The sequence below is a fragment of the Natator depressus genome, chromosome 22 (genome assembly GCF_965152275.1).
Source record: "Natator depressus isolate rNatDep1 chromosome 22, rNatDep2.hap1, whole genome shotgun sequence".
In the NCBI taxonomy this organism is placed as follows: Eukaryota; Metazoa; Chordata; order Testudines; family Cheloniidae; genus Natator; species Natator depressus.
In genome coordinates, this window is record NC_134255.1 from 11,520,702 (window position 1) to 11,540,796 (window position 20,095).

Sequence of the window (20,095 nt, forward strand, 5' to 3'; positions counted from 1 at the left end):
GATCCATGATTGATAATAGTTAGAGCTAAGAGACCTTGGGCAAAGCTGTCTGTTGAGCAAGAATGAAAATGGACACCCTCTAAGCTCTTGAGCTGTCTGGTGGAGCTCAGTTAAAGTGATCTGCTACCATGAATAATATACCTTGTTGTGTTTGGAGTGGAGAGTCAGCAAGTGAGTAAGAAAAATAACAACTAAGTTTTTTAAGAAGAGATTAAATTGAACTGCCAGTGACGAAGAGAAACTTCCACCCAACTCCACCCGGGCTGTTCTCCACAAGGGCATCAAATGAGGACAATAAGAACTCTGTGCACATATAGTGCCTTTAACCCAAGGATCTCTAGGCACTCTAAGAATGTGGGTAAGCATTACTGTATCCATTCTATGCATGGGGAAATTGAGATCGGAAGAAATGACACGATTTGGCCAATTTCACACAGTGACACGCAGCACAATAAAACATTGAGTTAGAAGCATGAAATCATCCTTCTCACTGACCACTGAGGTGTGATGTTGATAGCAGTGAATTCTTAAAGCTGCGGTTTCCAAAAATCACCCTTTTATGGGCATTGTCCTGCACCTTGATTTGCACCCTTTTTTATGGTGATTGCAAGATGCTTCATTCATATTCATAAATAAACTTGTCACAGCCTGTCTTACAATTGAAACAAAATCCTCCCAAATGCTCCCTGATTGTAGAGCACCTTAGCGTCGCTTAAGATCGGTGGTGATGTTCAGCACCTTTCTGGATTGGGCTGTCGGCTGGATCATGACGCTGTCAATGAAAACTGAAAGAATCATCGTGATTTTTCTTTCTTCCAATCAAAATTCTCTCTCACGTTTCCTTTTTTGCACCGTTACCTAACAAAGGGAGTAAGACTACAAAATAATAGGCCGCGTTCTCTGCTGATGTGAATTGGTATAGCTCCAGTGACTTCAATCTGGCCTAATATTCTTTCTCCCCTGTAGCGCAGTCTCAGTGTGCAATCCTGATCACCAGTGTCAGCTGTGATGTGTTAAAATGTAACATTCCTACTTTGTGTTCATTTAGCACCTTACTTGGGGAAGGATTCCAAAGTGCTTCACCAGCTACATACATACATACAACAGCATTGAAATGCAGCCACATCTGGGGCTGGCAGGTTGTAACTAACCGATTCGTAGCAGTGGAAAGAGGAGACAATTTTGCTCAAGGACACCAAGCCTGAATTCGTGCCTGCAGAGGACGTTAACTGTTCATACAGAGTAGATAGGAACAGATGTTTTAAGGTCTCATGTGAAGGAACTACATGTAGTAAATTGTATGGGAGCCATTTTATTTCCTGTGCCACAGGACGATGAAAGGCCTCAGTTAGCCCTCAGTGAATTTAATGATCTGTATTTTCGAGACAGCTTGGTAAACCTGGTGCTTAGACCACCGTGCCATCCCCTCTGGCTGAACATCCCTTCCCCCATCTTTTTTTCCCTGTTGAACCGCTGGTTCCTATCTAAGTTCCCATTTGGACTCATGAAAAATGAAAACTACTTGCTCTTTCTTTGCCTTCCCTCTTCCATATGCCTAGCCCCATACATAGTCCCTGCTCTGGACCATTGTCCATGATTAAAATACAGTCTATCATTCCCTTTTATTTTCCACTCTTCCGGCCTTCCTCCTCAATCCTTCTCTCATCCCATTTTCAAGCCCAAACCAGAAGCGCTTTTCCAAGGGACTGGATCACAGAGGAGATTACCAAGGGGACCATTCATGTCACCTCTGGCTCCAGCTGAGGTTGGCAGTGACCAAACACTGTTACCGTTGCTGGCTTGTGAGGTGGCCGACAGCTTGCAAAATGAGTTTGGTTGTCTCAGTGCAGCTACTACTGAACAAGAGTCCACATCAAAGCTGCTATTAACTAACCCCTCAGGGCTAAACTTGCCGTCAAGACTCACCTAGCCCTTTGTTTCAATACTTGGTCTCTATATTCCAGGTTCGAGGCACACTAGGGAAGCAACATGGAGGAAACTTGTACTGACTTCAGAAAAGGTGGCAACAAAATACAAGATTGTGGTCTCCAGCTGTGCTGTTGTGGGGCCAGGTCATACCGGCACATGGGGGACACGATTTTGTTCCCAACATGGCATCCTCCGCACAGCGTGACTCGCACACATGCAGAGCGGATGCCATTTTTGGAAGAAAAATGGCTTCCTCTGCAGAGTGGGTGCGAGGTCACACTGGCGAGGGCATTCCCACGCTGCTGGGGCATTCTGGTAGTTGTCCATTAGGACTACATCCCTGGTCTCCAGTGCTGTCTTTCTGGAACCTTTCAGCACCATTTAAATTCACTTAAAGATATGCGGGTGAGGAAAACCCAACCCTTCTCTTTTTGAGCTTCAAATCCTGGCATGCCAAAATGCTGGAGGATGTTGACAATTGTCTCTCCCCATATTGCCCTTGATTTTGAACAGTCCCCCCCAAACTCAGTGCAAAGGAACAAGCCAAGCTAAATGCAAACCTAACATACAAAGAGGGGGACTCGCTTTTATGCTTTAGTCTCCTGAGTTGAGTCTTTGAACAACAAGCTTACTTCAACCCTAGTAGGTAATGCCTCTGGTGTGAGTCAGAGAGAGTGTGCACACGTGTGTGATATAGCAAATAGTGGTCAGTGACATAGTGACCACTATATTTAATGTTCCTGGAACGGTGTCCAATATAACTTCTGTTTTTCACATCGTCATAATGTTCCAAAATGTTCACTTTTCAGGTTGAAATTTTCCATGTTTGGTCTCTGCCTGAAGGTAATTCCCTGCCCCCTAGAATTGTGCAAAATCCCACTAGTCATTTTTGACTTAGGGGACAGTGGTGAAAAAAAATACATTATTCCCACTGGAAAATGATGTTGAGGTATGCTTTTTTTTGGGTGGGTGATGATATAACAAGAGTTTGACTCTTTTAACCATATTACCAAATCACAGCTGTAATGTGGTTCATTAACATGACTTTCAAAGAGTTTTGACTCACCTGCAACAAGCAAGACTCAACCATGTTAAAACATGATTGGGGAACATTTGTTCTATGGAAAGATTCTGCAATGTGGTCAAAATGGCTAAATGAGAATCAGGCCCTAAGGCACAGGGTCAAAAGGGGGTGATCAAGCTTCTCCCTACAACAATTTTCTCAGTTCATCTTAACCAACCTGCTGGTGAATAGTCCCTGTTATTCCAGTGCTGCTCCATTCTAGAGCAGCGACTTCTAGTCTTGCCAGCTAGCACAGGTGAATTTGATGTCTCCAGTCTGATTTCACTTGGGACTGAGGCATATTTCAAAGCCAGGTTTCCAAAGGTGAGTGCATTCATTCACTTTACCATCCAGCCTGCCCTAGATTAGATTGTGCTATTAAGCGAAGGGAAGCGCAATAGTTAGCTGATTTATCACAGATCATTATATGTAGTAACTGTATTTTTAAAACATCACCAGTACAGTTACAATAATTAGAGATGTGCTTTTGTTAACATTGCCAGCCACTACCCACTTGTACAGTACCCTTGGGTACTAAATAATTACCCACTTTGTGTGGTTATCTAGCTCACTAATTACCCACAGAAATTGGGGTCAGGTGTTAACTGCTTGAAATAAGTATCCTCCATAGGTTTGGCTAAATTGTATAAAGAAGTGATGTGTTTGCAGCAAAACTTTAAAATGTCAAACATTTTTTCTTTTTCCTTTTCCTTTTTTAAAGCACAGACAAGAAAAGGAGTGTTAGTTTCCTTTGATGTTAAATTCATGCAGGTTGCTACAGAGCTGCAAATCATCCAATAGGTCTCAAAGGATGGGCTGCTAAAACAGCTTCTTTTCTCCTAGTCTGCTTTTTCCCAAAAATTAGATTCTTTGGTACATAGGGCCTGATTCTTCTCTTACACACACTAGTGTAAAGGAGGAATCAGGAGTAACTCTACTGATTACACTGTTATAAATGAGAAGAGGTTCAAGCCCATGGATTTTTAGGTCAGTATAATCACCTAGTCTGCTCTGCATAACCTCAGCCATCACTCAGTGGTTCCTGTGCTGTGCCCAATAATTTAGTTACATACTATAGAGTGGTACAGTTACTTTTCCATGTTTATTTAACTCTCGTGAGCCTAACATGCATGCAGAAGGAGAGTCTATTCCAAGGCTGGGGATGATCTAGTTTGCTTTGAGTAATCATTAATTCCTGTGTTCAAGGGAGGTACCCCAGTGAGTCAAAGATTTCTGGACAGCCCCACCCACATCAACTTCCTGAACACTTATTCTGTAGTCACTCTCTGCCAGACCTACACAAAGCATCCGGCTAGCCAGCAACAGCTCCCTCCTTCACACACAAGCTCAGGCAAACAAAAAAAATCCCCCCAGCCATAAGGAATTAAACAAGCCAAAACCCTTGAAATATTCCTTGCTTATAACGAAGGCATGTTTGCACTCTGGCATAGCTGTTCCTGTATATTAAGAAGAGACTGATTTCATTGGGACTTAGGTGCAGTTAGGTGCATTTGAAAATCCCACTAAATATCTATCTGCATCTTTAGGTGTCTAAATACCTTTAAAATCTGGCCCTGAGTGCCTGTGCAGAGCACATCCTAAATACATAAGATCTTTGTTTTATTTAGGATTAAATTCTCTTATCCTTGCACGGAATAGCAGCTTGCTCCTCAAGCAGCCCCATTAGAATCAGATGGACTTCTTGTGGAGGATGCTATTACATCAGTGTGATCTCTTTTGGGACACAGTGTTACTCAGTCTGAGTAATGGCATCAAAATCTGACCCTTTTGCTATCCATGTAAAATCAGGCATTACCACTTACTAGCTACCCACCATAGCCTAGACAAGTGAAGTGGTCCATGTTTGTAAGGCATTACTAGCCACCGGCGGCATGACTAGGTGTAGGGTCTCCGATAATGGGAAGTATCTGCTTTCTTGCATCGTGTTGCACATCCCTGGGAAGTGCAGTGGTCCGCTTCTTAGAGAATAATGCAGATTTAGACATCATCTCTGGCTTTTGTTGTTGTTGTTGTTGTTAACAGTCTGTATTATTATTTAGCATTATCAAGGGATTTAGTCTGATCAATGGAGTGTATATGCAACTGATGGACATGTGAAGAGGAAATGCTTGGAGAATGAGAAACATGTCTGCAGTAGAGGGTGTGTGTCTGTGTAAGGATCAGTATTAGAACCACTGACTGATGAGTTCATTTTAAAATCCAAGGGCATATAGCTGGTAAATTATCACAGATTGCAAATATAGTCTGGTGTGAGAGAGAGAGCAAGGCTGCCATTGAGCAGAGAGGGGTGGGTGTGGAGGGACTTGGGGAAGGCGGGCGGGGAGAGAGAGATTGTCGGCTTTGAAGTCATCACAAGCATGAGACAGAGAGTCTGTCTGCCTGACTGCCTTCCTGCAGGCTTCAGAGCGTTGCTGTTTCCACGAGATGCTGCTGGCTGCAGTATGGGGGGGGGGGGGGGTGAAAAGAAGCCAAGAGAGTAGTGTTTAATTTTATTCTTTTAAGATTCAGATCCAGTGAGAGATGTTAGGTACACTCCCCCCCCCCCCAACGGTTTCCCCACCCCCTATGATACACCCCCCAAAAGAGGCTGGCATACCTGATGTATGTGTCTAGCTGTCTGGGAGGGTTTATTATTATTATTTGTCTAATAAGTGTCTAGCCTTTCTCCCTGACCCGGCGGTGTATTTTTGGTCTCATTAGTAGTCAGGGAGATGCTTTAGAGTATCCGGTGCTGGGAGTCGGGGATAGCACACTGCCGGCAACACGGAGGGAGAGGGGAGAGAGGGTGGTAGCAGAAGGGAAGCCTTCTTTCCAACTCCTGTCTCCCAGATATGGAAGGGGAAATGAGGAGTGGTGCGACTGGCCCCAGCGTTGGATATGTGATCAGTGATTTGGGGTGTGTGGGGGGGGGATGTCTTAGCAGAGCTTAAAAGAAGGGGGGTTGCTAGGGTGCGTATGGGGGGGGGAGTATTGATTCCTTATTCTGCTAAAGATTTTAGTAGGCATGCAAAGAATCTGTAGGGGAGTTGTAAGTGGGTGGGGGTGGTGAAGAATCTAAAAGAGTCTGTAACCAGATACTGAAGCTTTCCAGGAGTGAGTGAGAGACAGACAGACAGACAGCGAGAGGAAGAAAGGGGGCAGTGTGGTCTAGTACATTTCATCTGGTCGTTGATTTGAGCCTGATGCTTGCTGTCCCTCAACAGCCTCCCTTGCTTGATTTTTTTCTTTTTCTCCCCCCCCCCCCCTTCCCTCTCTCCTTTTGCCTTCTACTTTGCTGAAGCCTAGGGGAGCCAGTAAAGATTAAATGTGCTTTCTAAAAGGCAGCCACTTCATGCAGCTATGTCTGCTTCCCCCCCTACCACCACCACTAACCCCCCTTTTCAATGAGAGAGAGAGAAGGAGGAGGAGGAGGAGGAATATAGTTTAATGATGCCGGGACTGGCTGATCCAGATGGAAAAACGGAGAAAAGATCTGAGATCCCGGACGAGGAAGGACCTTGGTGAATGGTCGGAGACTCCAGAGGTGAGAAAAGACCGGAGTGAACGATTATTATTGTTGTCGATTATTATCCCCTGTCCCTTTAGCTTGCAGTTGGGTCTGATCCTTGATGTTTCTATTCGGACCGATGCTAGTGAAAGGGGGGAGATCGGGAGGCAGCCGGAGCTTGGCTGTTTCTACGAAAGGGGGAGGAGGATGGGGGGGGGCTTGCAGAGAGGAGGAAGAAAAATCCAACCCAGCGCCCGAGGCGTAAGAAATGTTTTCAGCTGCGTGGGGAAATGCAGGGCTAATAGTCCGCATTTTAAACTCGGGGGCCCCCGGGTGCATTTTCCGACGCTGCTGGGGCCTAAACGGACTCCAGAGCGGGTGGGATTCGCTTTGCTGGGGATTACTGTGGAGAAGGGCCCCATTCGGAGCTGGGTTTTGCACCAAGCGGCGTCACGCACCGCACCAGGTGTAAAGGCAGCGCCGGATCGGGCCCTCTGCGCTTTCCGGGCCCCCCCTGCAGCTGGGAGCCATCCTGGAAACGTCCCGTGGGCTCGCGATGGGGTGGGGAATCCTTGTCGCTGGCAACAGGCGTGTAAGGTGATTATTCTCCAGGTTTTCCCTTCAAATACTGGCATCAGAGTAGGGAATGGGGGGGGGGCTTCATCAGCTCCCTGTCTCTCTCTCTCCCCCCCCCCCAGCTCTTTTCCCAGTGACAGGCTGGAGCTTGCTCTGATTAGACTGGCCTTGGCTGCCGCCTCCCCAGCTGATGTATTAGTTAGCAAGAGAGGGCCGCAGTTTGCAAAAAAAAAAAAAAAAAAAAAAATGCAGAATCATAAAGAGAGAGAGCAAGGGGGAGGTTGGAGGACAACAAAGAGAGCCGCTGCTGAAGGGAAAAATAATTTTTTAAGACAAATGTTTTTTAAAAATGCAAGCAGGTCCCCCTATATTTCCCCTTACCTTCCCCCCCACACACACACACACCTTTTTCTGTCAAAAAATGCAGAGGTATGGTTGCTTTGTTCTGTGTGATAGTCCTTTCCCTATATACTCTGGAATCACTCGCTCAGCCTAGGATCATTGAAATCCATATATTCCCCGCCGCCCCCCGCCCCCCTTGCTTTTTCTTGCTGCTGCTTCTGCTGAAGGCTGGAACCTTCCCCACTTCCAAATGGTGAGTTTCTCAATTATTTTCTTATTAACACTGTAATATTCCTTCACCCCTCCCCAAGTTTATATGGGGAGGAGGGAAGAAAGCTTAGCCTATATGCTATGCATGCTTTGTGCCAGACACTTGGAAAGATATCCTGTCTATTATTACTATGATTTCAGCATTATTTTTCATTGAAACAATGAAATAATTCCATCCCCACCCTGACCGTTTTTTTTTTCCTTAACCATTTAAATATATAGAACTTCATTTATTCTAGTACATTGTTCAAAGCTTTAAGGATCCTGCTGTGCGTGGCTTGAAATTTTGATATAAACTATTTAAACAGAATGTATTCTCTCAACAGAGGAGGTTCCTATAGAGTCTCTTTCCTTCCACCTGTGTGTCCTGTTTTATAATCTTGAACCTTGATGTGAATTTGCCTGCCATTCTTTGCCTTTTCTTTTTGATCCTTGTTGTGGCAAGAAATAGTTTGTTGCGCCCCTCTCAATCCCTGAGACCCTAACTTGTGATGTTTAGCTTTTAAATCCACGGGTTAGGCTCTTGGGAGCTGTGAGTTGTGCTTTGGCATCTTTTTTTCTTTTTCTTTTTTTTTTGTTTGTTTTTTTTTTGTTGTTGAGCATTTAGTAGACCCTTAAAGAAAAGAAACTTTTAAGTAAAGCGGATCTCTCATCATTAGTTCTAATCAGCTGACTGTAGGGTACTGGTGCCATTTGTTGGTGGCCATTTACCTTAAAATATTATCTCAAATTAAAATATGAGCGTTTGCGAGTGTGTATATTATATGTGTGTGATAAATATGTACATATAGGTATGTGTATAGATTATATATATGTATATATAGATAAACATGATATAGATGTGTATGTATATATAGATCGATATTGATATGTGTGTGTATAGATACCGAAATAGATGATTCAGATGTTTGTGCATGAATATGTATAACGGTGGACCTAAAGATCTAGATGTGTGCTATCAGTGTGTATATAATATATATGTGCAATTTCAGATATATATATAATGAGACAGATTTGCTGCAGGCCAGTGAATATAGCATCTATCTATTTTTCTTGAGAGCAACACACAGTACCCTGAGAGCGTAACTGTAACAGCTCGGTACATTGGTGCTTGACCTCAGACCATCGCAGCTGAAATCCCAGCATGCCTCTTGCTTCCAAGTTTAAAACCTGAACGATTCATCTTAGAAATGTGCTTTGTGGACAAAAAAAAAAAAGGGGGGGTGGGGGGGAGATGGGTTGGATTTTTTTAATTGTTAGATCTAAAAGAAACCAAACAATAAAATATATATGTCAAATATATATGTATAAATAATTCCAAAATGCTATTCTTCTCAGCAAACACTGAAGTTCGTTTTAGTCCTTAGAATTTTAACCTCTCTGGTTTTAATATCAAACCTACATGTGACAGATGAAGTAGAAATCAGAAATGTGAAAATACTCCTAGTTCTGTTTTTTCTTTATTACATTTTTTAATGTTGTAAAATTCATTATGGTTGTGATTGTATTTATTTCTGTTCTGTAAGGCAATTTTTAATGACGTTACTGTACCTTTTTATGGCACTGAATGCTTGTTTTATATTTTAATACAAATGCTTTAACTTAAAATACAATGCAACAAAGAGATATTAATTGGTGTAATATTTCAGTACTTATATCAGTTTAGGATATGTCTGACAGTTCTCGATATTTAATATTTATCTGAACTAGAAAAGCTTTTTTCTTTTTATTTTACACTACAATTTCAGAGATTCTTTTAGCTCCAATTAAAAAAAATCAAACAGAGCATTTTACTTCTGAATTGTAAACTATTCCAAATGTACTGTAATTTAATTATGAATATAAAATTTTCCCGTAGATTATATTTATTTTCCATTACCTGTTTGGTTTTTAAATCCAGATGTAATATGCGAACATCTACCAAACCTTTGTACTATCCTGCTATTGATTTTACACTTGGATACATGAAACACCTTGCCTTTCCTTCAAAATATATTACTAATCAATTTGCAATCATTATTTTCCAAATGGCAGGGAAGAGACCATTTTGTTTGTGAGAGTTGATGATTTGCTTATAACTATTTAATATCTTTGTTGATTTCCTCTGAAGCATGTCAGTGTGAACAATGCCTTATAATCTTTGGAAGGAGAATTTTTAAAAAAGGAATTATTCATATTTGTATTCTGGATAAGATAGATGTTTTCTTTTGAACCTGTTTCTGTAATCAGCATTATTCTATCACAAATGCAGTTGTGTGGAATGTATATCAATGTTGCAGTGTGATACAGGGCCTGATCCAAAGCCCACTGAACTCAAGAGAAGTCTTTCTATTGATTTCAATGCATTTGGATCACACCCTGAGTTCTATAGTAAGAAACAATACCATGTAGTGCATGTTTCATATATTCTGCAGAAAGTATACCGTCTTTCCTCTCACCTCTGTGTTAATATTGGTGCACAAGGATTTCTGCTCTATTATTATGAGGAGAAGTAGATGAAACAAAGCATGCAAAAGACTGTACATTTCAGAAAGGTTGCTTCTGCTGCAAAGGCAGGTTCCTCACCCCTCCCTCCCAGAAGCACATCACTGAAGTTCAGTGAAATGAATAACATAATTGGTAGTTGGTTCAATCACTACCAGTCTAGACTAGCCCAGACACATCAATTAGAGAGGGCTGTCTTTTTAAAGGGACAGTGCAACCGAAACGAGCGAGGCCTTATCTCAAAGTGAAAATCCAGCTTGGCAGAAATAAAAAAAGAAAGAGAGAGAACTAAATTGGAGCTTTTGGGGAACATAGAAGGCAGGAAGCTTGAGAGAAGAGGAGGGAATAATAACTGAAATATAATGCACTCCCCACCTCCCATCGCCCCAACCTACCAGCGCAAACTCATAATTCAGTGCACCAGGGACACAGGTTCAGTGGCATTTCTTAGTTAGATTTGTGTGAGTGCAATTTTAGAGATGGCAATGTTATTGAAACTTAATTACCTTATAAATATCGAGTCAGAGTGATTTCCATGTAAGCAAATAGAAATCAATGCTAAACTATCCTGCAGCATTTTTTCACCCTCCAAACAAACAAACAAAAATCCAGGGTGCATATATACTGGAAAGCTCTGATTGTCTTCTCTCTGATAAAATTATAAAGGTAACTACACAGCCTGTCTAGATCCTAGCACAACTATATAGAAAAGTAAACTGCGAAAAGCCAGCTTGTGTTAATAGCAAAATTGAGGAGAAAATAGATTACAGAATGTCTTGATTTTTATTAAAAAATTGAGGCGGTAAATAAAGCAGGCTGTGTTTGAGACTGCATCCAGCACTAAGAAAAGAAAATGCTTGATTAGTTTCAATTAAAGCATATCTAATATAATGAAATTTAACATAACACATTCCAAGCTAATCTTTGTCATACCTATATGAAAAAATAAAAGCAAAAAGCATGAGCATCTCATTTATTGCAAACCCCTCCCCATCAATAAATGCTAATTCAGCAAAATATATTTGGCCAGATCTTGCAACTGGGAGTTTTGCCTGAGTAAGGACTGCAAGACTGGGCACTATGAGTTCAAACTCTTTATAATCTCAGCAGAACTTGCTTTCCCAAGCTGAAAGAAATGATGTTTGGTGGTGGCAAAGGGGGGAAGTCCAGGACCATCCTAAAATCTTCCTTGTTGCTCATTTATTTCAAGAGTTATAATATACAAAAGGTTGCACAATACTGTATTTGAAAAATGGAGAATGATTTTACTACCCTTCCATTCCTAATTCCTTCCAGGGCACTTAGGGATTTATTGGGCTAGTTACCAAATGATATGACATACAATTAAATGGCTGGTGCTGATTAGCTGATTGATTAATTCCTAGTTGATTTCTAATTATAAACTTTATTCACATTATAAATTCCTGACAGTAACATGCCAGTTTGGTGGAAATCCACTTGGCTTTCTCCTATTATATTGCTTTGCAGCCATTTAACATGTAAAGTCAGTTGAAAATGGCATAAAACATTTTTCTATAGTTTATTTTAAACATTAACCTTTTGATTCCCCTTTTAAAGAATGGCCTCTTTGACCACACTTCAGTTCTTCTAACTGTTAGGACATTGGTATATAATGTGTACACACACACACACACAGAGTAACGTTGGAAACTACTGCATTATACAGAGAATAAGTAACAAACTATTCTTTATTTTAAGACTTAACTTGGTGTGTCGTCAAATAATTTATACTGTTTTGTGGATATTTTTCTTTTTTGCTGCCCATGGCTGTTTATATTGGCTTAGTTGCAAATAAGCTGCTATGCAAACATCATATTAAAAGGTTCAGATGAAGTTTATAAAACAAAACACAAAAGGCACAAGTTTTTAACCGTTATCTCGCACCTCTGAAAATGCTTGTGCTGACATTGTCTAGAAGAGATGCTCCTGAGCTAACTGGACTACATGGCTGCTGGCGCTGCCCAGCCTTTCCCCAGTGCTCAGAGTGAAAGAGCATCCCAGTTCTTCTTCACTCTTGAGAACACACACATTGTTTCAGTAATCCCCGCAATAAATGCTAATTAGTAATGCGCCAGGACCCTACCAGCCAGAGCAATTATCATAATGTACCTTTTCCTTTTAAACACATTCCTTGCTGATTTACATTTTTTAAGCAATAGTGTATTTGCCTGTTCCTTTGAAAAACCTTTCCATTGCATTAGCAGTAAGTGTGTGTGTGTTATATGTAGCAACATTGAAACACACTTTGATTATTGCACAGGGAATTGCAAAAAGAAATGAAAGTGCGTACAGAATTTCCCACATGTGAAATTTTATTTTCAAACCCAGATTTTTTCTTTCCCCTCCCTGTCTGCCCCCCTTCTACCACCACCAAAACCCACTTACTGAGGAGAACAAAGGAAATCACTAACTATAAAGGCATCATTAAGTATGAACAGCAACAGCAAGATAAAGCGTGTGATATGACAACATATTTTATTGCACAAAAGTCAAGATAATTAAATAATTCAGTGGTATTCTTAACTAATTAGCACAAAGATCTTTCAGAAGCCATCAGGAGAATGGATCTAATCAAATCTAATAACATGCTGCATTACTCAAAGATCACATATTTTCCAATGCTGCTAATATTTTTCAAACTGATAAAATAACAGGAAGGTTACAAATATGTGCACGTTTAATCAGCCTGTATTTCAATGTGCTCCTTTTCTGCATGAAGTGATTAGATCTTTGTGGGAAGTGACTATGTACGGCGGGAGTTTCCAGGGCTAGTCAATGATAAAAATCACAGATTGAGAAAATCAATTCAGTTTTAACTAATCTCTTAAAAGGATTCATTATCGGGCTAGGATTCATTATTGTGCTGAACATTATGGGGCTGACTCACTTGGATTGATGGTTTGTGCACGTACGCTGGAGTTTGCCTGAGATCTTCTAATGTGGCTCATTGGGAACCTCATTTGCCCATTTTCTGCTTTCCCAACCTTTAAAAACATGTCTACCAACCCGAAGAGAGACCGATGCGTTTTAATTCAGAATCCAGTTGTGAGGCCAGATTCTGATCTCATTTGACTGGTGTAAAATCCGGACTAACTCCATTGAGATCAGTGGAATTGATTTAGATTTACACTGGGGTAAATGACATTGCAATGACCTGTGCTCGTGGGGAGATGCTTACTTTTTCCTCTAGGTGCATGAGTCTTTAAGCAAAAGCCAGAGACTACGTGTATGAAGCATGAGCACAATAGGGGCAGACTGTCAGTGGCTACTGTACAGAAGAGCAGACTATACACTGAAGCACCTGCCAAGGCACTGATGCTGCTATTGGAAATCTCTCCTGGTAGAGCTTTTCGGCAAATAGACATCAAATACATCGAATATTATTCATTATATGCAATTATACTGCAGTACTGACACATGTGCATTGTTTTATGTAGTATATTTGCTGACTCACATTTGATCATATACTGCCTATATATTTTACATAAGTAAAAGTGACTCATTCCTATACTAAACAAAGGCATATTTGGAAAATCATTTTGTCTGATGGAAAATTAAGCATTTATCCTTTTAAGGAAATGTCTGTATACTATTCACCATTAAAATAACAGAAAAGGGCATACGTATATATAATGAGGTTTAGATGCAGTGTTGCCTACTTTTCTTGCTATGAGCCCAAACCTTTTCATGTACGAGCAGACCTAACTCCCACAGACTCCACGGATTACTGAGATGAGGCAGTGTTGTGGGGTAAGGCTCTACGTTTGGTAATTCTTTGTGTTTCACGTAGCAAGGTAGTGCCTGAAGACACAAACTGAGATTGAAGCCCCGTTGTGCCAGGCACTGTCCACACACACAGCATGAGATAGCCCCTGCTCTAAAGGGCTGGCTGTCTAAATAGACAAGACAGACAAAGGGTGGGTGAGGAAAAAGAGGCACCGAGAGGTGACCTGCTCAAGGATACATAGCAGGTCATTGGCAGGGCAGGGTATAGAACCCAGCTGGCCTGACTCCTGGGCCAGTGCCCCATCCACTGGGCCACACCACACCTCTGGACATGCACAGTTTATGAATACCGTCACTGGTATGCAAGAATGTAAATTCAACATAGCAAGTTGCATTTCTAATGCACATTTGGCTGTAGTTGTGAAAGAATACATGTTACTTACATGAGCGCGTTACACTCCTTTCCTGTATGTTCTGCATCCTATTGTTGCTATTCACTCCATGTTCAGACTATTGTATTTGGTCTGAGATGAGTGGCTGGCTGATTTAAATATATATATTTATATTCAAGGAGAGCAATTACTCTCCCTGATTTAAGAGATTCAAAACATGAAGGTGATCATGGAAGACTGAGGTCCTGCATGTACAGTAAATTAAAATTGCTTTTATTTTACTATAGCTATTCCAGTACTGTATAATCTACTCTCGTCAGATGGGTTTGACTACTGACTTCTCATCCTAGCATTTTGTTGTGTTGGCTGTTCTGTCCGTGCTATACGGTGCTCTGCTCAGAGAGCTCCAAGGTAGGTGTCCAATCTACAGCAGCGTCTTCAGAGTGCACCACTGACACACTTAATTTAATCATCTGTTTTTTAAAAAAATAGGCATATAAAGGATCAGCACCGGCTGTGCTGTGCAATCAGCGCTTCTTGTGCTATCCTGCAACCAAGGGGGAGCCTCGAGCAACAGCTACTGAACAAGAATTGCTTGGACCCAACAAGTGGTAGATTGACCTCGGCAGAAGCAACTTCTTGCTGCCGCCTCTCAAATCGTGACTGCTAATGTAAAAAAATTAAAAACCCAAATAGCCAGCCAACCAACCAACGCCGATGCTATTGTACCAGCTGCAACGTGTTGCTGCTCCATAACCTTAGAATATGGGACAAATTACATATGCCCAAGAGGAGGAAAATTCTAGTCACCTCCTAAGAGGAGAAGAGAGGTCCCAACAGCTCCTTCTGGCCACCACAAGAAGCTGACCTGATTGTCTACATGCCACAGAGAGCTGTGTTCTGATGATCGCAGGGTGCAGCATACTGCTTGTTTGACCTGTGCGCCTCCTGTCACTTCACCCACAGGAATGAGGAAGTGCTACGAAGCAGCAGAAATTCTAGAGCTTGGCAATCAGGAGAAGCAGCCCTCCTGTGAGCTCTTTTTCCGTGAAGCTTGAGACTTGCCTAAACTCCAGCTTCTCCACTAGGAACAAGAGTTTGTTCAGAATATGGCGGGGGAGGAAAATTTGGCTACCGTGTATGTGCACTTGTTCCATGTCTGAACTTGCTGAGTATAGAACTATTATTCCCAAGGAATCCAGTAAATGGTGAATCTGCAAACCAGTTATCCATTTGTGTTTGTCTCATTTGGTCATCCCCTAGGGCCTCATCTGGCCTTCACAGCATCTAGTCCCCCACAAGAGATTAGGTTGTTACAGTGTTGGGATCCACGGGAAAGTTAAAATGAAAGAGGGACAGGAGAGAGAGGCTAATATTTGGGGAACCTCACATATGTACATTAGAAAAAAATGGACGGATCAAAATTTGCCTTCAGTTATACTCATCTACTCCATTTTCACTTCACTGAGGCTGCATGGGCATAATTGAGAGGAGGCTGTGTTAAAAATTACTCTCTCTAGCTGATAGCCTATAGAATATCTTGTTTAGTCTATTTGAATTTGTATTAGTTGCCATCTCTAGAGAATACAATACTGTAGATCATTCCAGAAAGTACTGTACATTTTGGGCATGATTCTCAGAGTCCATTGGCTCATGTGTAGAGGCATCTGTGCACACCTTTCGGGTGTGGTGGCACCTGGGCCTGCAGATAGAATTTTTATGCTCAAAACACATTTGGACAAAGGGAGGCCAACTTGAAGACATTTTGGCTCTTTATTAGTTTGGCATATTTATGCCAAAGTGTTTGGTGTCTGTCCCGAACACACAAATAGATCTGTTAAAAACAAAGCAAGATCAAAACCAATAAAACCATGCAAATATGCTGTTGTGTTGTTCCAAAGCATTTGGTGGGTGTCTAATGCCCCTTTTGAAAGAGGCCAAATCCATGGTGTTTCTAAAGTCATGGGACATAACCTGAATCAGCAAGGAAATGTGTTAATTGCACCAGTTTTCCCCCTGTTCCAGAGATGAATTTTGCCCACATTCCAGTTGCCAAATAAGGCACTGACACTGCAGGAAGTCCATGTGAGTGGCTCATTATGCTCGCATGGAGCCCCATCAGAATCGTGGGGTGTGAAGTCAGTGGAGCTCCGTGCAAGAGAAAAGGGATGTCACGTTGAGCCAACTCCACTCTGGGGCTTGGACACTTAACTAGTGGCACTGTAGGTCACTCAGCAGGAAGAGTTTGCCATACTCATCTTTCAGTTGAGCTATTAAATCCAAGGTCCTTTCTGCTGCTCAGGGACAGATGTCCAAGGAGAAGTTAAGTTCCTTTGGCACAATTTATGTGAAGCCTTTTTTTTTTTTATTTCTCTTTGGATTTAATACACAAACAAGGAGAAACAACAATATTGCAGGAACTAATTCATTACTCCAGCTTCTGAGGACAAAATATTATGAAACATATTCTGTCCTCACCTGCAGCCTGCTAGCAAGGCTTGGCTTTACACGTACACCGGACAACACCACATGGAATAATAACCAGACAGGGGTAATACAGAAGGGTATGACTCATGGAAGACCATGACTCATACATCATAATTTAGTAATAACCCTTTGCACTTCTGCAGCATGTTCCATCGGGGGATCTCAAAGCACTTTATGAACTTTACTGAATCAAGCTGCACAAACCCCTTGAGGGGCCAGTAAATAACTGTTCTTATCTCCTATTTACAAATGAGGAAAATTAGGCACAGAGAAATTAAGCCCACATTTCAAGATTCTGATCCCCTCACTAGCATGAAGACCTTACCACTCCAGAAGCCAATGGGACTTTTCTAAGAGTGGGGTACTGTTGTAATGAGCAAGGGTGGATGAATCTAGGTGTAAATGTCCCCTGGCCTTGGGTGCCTCTACTTTTGGGTGCCTGACTCCCAACATCCTTTTCAGAAGGGCTGAGCACCTGTCATTCCAAACCAACCAAGTCAAGGGGTGCTGTGGGTGCTCAGCACCTCTGATAATCAGACCCTTAGTGTCTCAAGCTGGGCACCTAAAAGCAGTTGTCACTTTTGAAGAGTTTGACATAAGTAACTAGACCGGCAGAGCTGGAACCTGAACCCAATCTTTTCATGCCTGGTACTTTGCTTAAACCATTAGCTCATGTTGCGTCTCTGGATGCAACAAAAGCTACAATCACTTGTCTAATGTATCTTTGTTTCTAATATTTTGCTTTGCAGACATTTCCCTACACATCTCCGAGGAACGTACTAAGTTATGGCAAAAACAGCGATTGAGAAATAGCCAGCCCCTCAATCAACTCATAATGCCTAGTGGCACTTGTTGAGACAAGGAAAAGGAATAACTCCAATCTCCTACTCAGCATCACCTCTCTCAGGAAAACAGCCTCTAATGCTCAAAGCTAGGTGAGCTACTTCTGGGAGCCTGAATTGCATTTACATTCACTAAGGTCCTGTCTGCACTCGCCAGGGGGACTAGTTGTGACCCAGCAGAGACCCCCCCCCGACTTCAGATAAAGTTGCAGTGGAGATTGTTCCTTAAAGAAGTCGTATCCGAGGTCCTGACCCTGCAAAGATTTATGTTTGTGCTTAACATGAATAGTTCAGTTGAACTCAATGGGACAACGCACTTTTGTAAATCCTTGCAGAGTCAAGGCCTAACTCACAGATCTATAAAGTTCTTGAGCTCTCTTGAGTATGAAAAGTGCTGTATACACACTGAGTGAAATCCTGGCTCTATTCAAAGGCAAAACTCTCACTTCAGCAGGGCCGGGTTTTCACCCGCAAATTCTATTCTGTTCTTTAAATTAATCCTTTATAATATGGTTACATCTAGGCCTTTTTTGTTTTGCTATCTCTCTCCACTGAGGTGAAGGGCCAGGGGTCGGAGGAAATGAGATGAAAATAGAAGGAGAATAAAAGCTTTGGTATCTGAAGTCTGCACCTTGCGCCACATCCTGGTCTCACACTGCTTTAAATTTGGTTCTACTCTACTATAGTCAGTGGAGTTATTCCACATTTGATTCCCCATGTGACTCATATTATAATCTGGCCCCATCACCATTAGCAGAGTAATATTTGAGGGCTTTGTTGCTGGGATTGTTTTTCTTCCTCCTCCACTTTTTATTCAGTTGGTACCTTGTCCATTCTTTTCATTTTGTAGGATTCTGCCCCTGATTTTCACAGCTCAAATGTCTTTTGCACAGTCTCCGGCTGTCCTCTTCTTCCATTAAAACAGAAGGGAAAAAAAGTTGAAAAGCTCAGTGGTAAAAACAATCATCAGACCATTTATTCTTGAAGGCTTGGATGTTGCTTGTGCAGCTATGCTCGATCTTCAGGATCAGTTGGGTTTTCCACTGGTAAAGTAACAGCAAAAGAGCATGTGGCTAATAAATAGACTGATCACTGAAATATACTCAATGATTTTTTCTTCTTGATACATTCCTGATTTCTTATGCTCCTTTCATCAGATTAGACATCACCATCTTCGTAGCCCCATATTTTTCTCTGGTAAATGGACAATGATTGCAGTAGAAAGCCACACATACAATGGGCCAAATCCATCTCTGGTGTAACTATTTTAGTCAATGGAATTTCATCAGGGTATGATTTTGACCCAGTGATAGTAAAACCAGATGTTAAGACAGTAAAACAAGAACTGATCTGCTGGCAGCTTTGATCCTGCTGACTTTAATCCTGTTCCAGTGGACTTTTTTTTTTAATGCTAAGAGAATGTTTGGAGCTAGATTTAATCCATTTCCCAGAAAGCACTGATGCAATGGTATAAAACCAGAAACTTGCTGGTCAAGACAAGAACAAATAGCTGGATGTTCAATAAGCCTTCCTTTGCCTGAAGCATCTTAGAAATTGATGCAATATATGATGACCACTCATCTTTGTTTCTGTAATTTTTCCCTGACATCAAATTTCTTTTTTCGTTTACATTCAATGCTACATGGGTGAAAGTCACCCATTGAGCAGAGCACAAGGCCCATACACCTCAAAATGGGACTTAGTGCTGCAAAGATCTTGGGCTGGCCCTCTGCAAAAGGGTGAATTTTTATCTCCTGACCATAGCAATTACATAGCCTATGGCTTCCAGAACCATTTTTAACCCTCACTGGAAATGAGTCACCCTTTACCAAGATTGGAAGCTCATCGGGGCAGGAAGTGTGTCTGGTGGTATTTGCCCCTAATGGTCCAGGTACACCCATGATGCTGTAGAAATAAAAATAAAGTCACGCGTCTCGGGCTAAGAGTTTCATTGTGAGAGCCAGGATGGGAACTCAAAAGCTGCTGGCTTCCCATCCTTTGTCCCACACCAGGAGTACCATTGACGATATAACCTACTTTGAAACACAGCCCAAGACTCAGTGAAGGTTTTGAAGCCACAGAATAGTTCATTGCAGTTCACTATTCAAGTTACTTCATTTCATACAATGGCTTAAAAAGGTCTCAAGCCAACCTAGTAACTAGTCTGATTCAAAAGCCACTGACATGCTTCAGCCCAAAACCTTCATCAAAAGTCCAAGGATCAGATCTTCAGCTGTCACAATTCTGTAGCTTTCAATAGTATTAGGCTGATTTACACCAGCTGAGGATTTGCCTGCATTGAAAAGTTTGGCCATTTCAGAGTTTGTGACTTCATCCCTCACATTGATCGCTGAGATTTTGGACTAAGTTCAGTGCACGTATCTTCATGATTAAGATGTCAAACAATTGGAAAGCAATTCTGGAAACTGCTAAGTATCAAATTAAAAGGTTATTT

At 41.7% G+C, this 20,095-nt stretch overlaps 1 long non-coding RNA gene across 3 annotated transcripts in view; it reads left to right on the plus strand.

The window, feature by feature from the left end:
• The window catches only part of LOC141976064 (uncharacterized), a 127,781-nt gene that overhangs the window by 84,939 nt on the left and 22,747 nt on the right, over nucleotides 1–20,095 (plus strand). For 2 of the 3 annotated variants that reach the window (XR_012636056.1, XR_012636057.1), the window contains exon 6: nucleotides 17,548–17,733. The exons of the other annotated variant lie outside the window; for it this stretch is intronic. This is a non-coding gene — a long non-coding RNA (uncharacterized LOC141976064). The remainder of the gene's footprint in view (nucleotides 1–17,547; nucleotides 17,734–20,095) is intronic. 3 annotated transcript variants of the gene reach the window in all.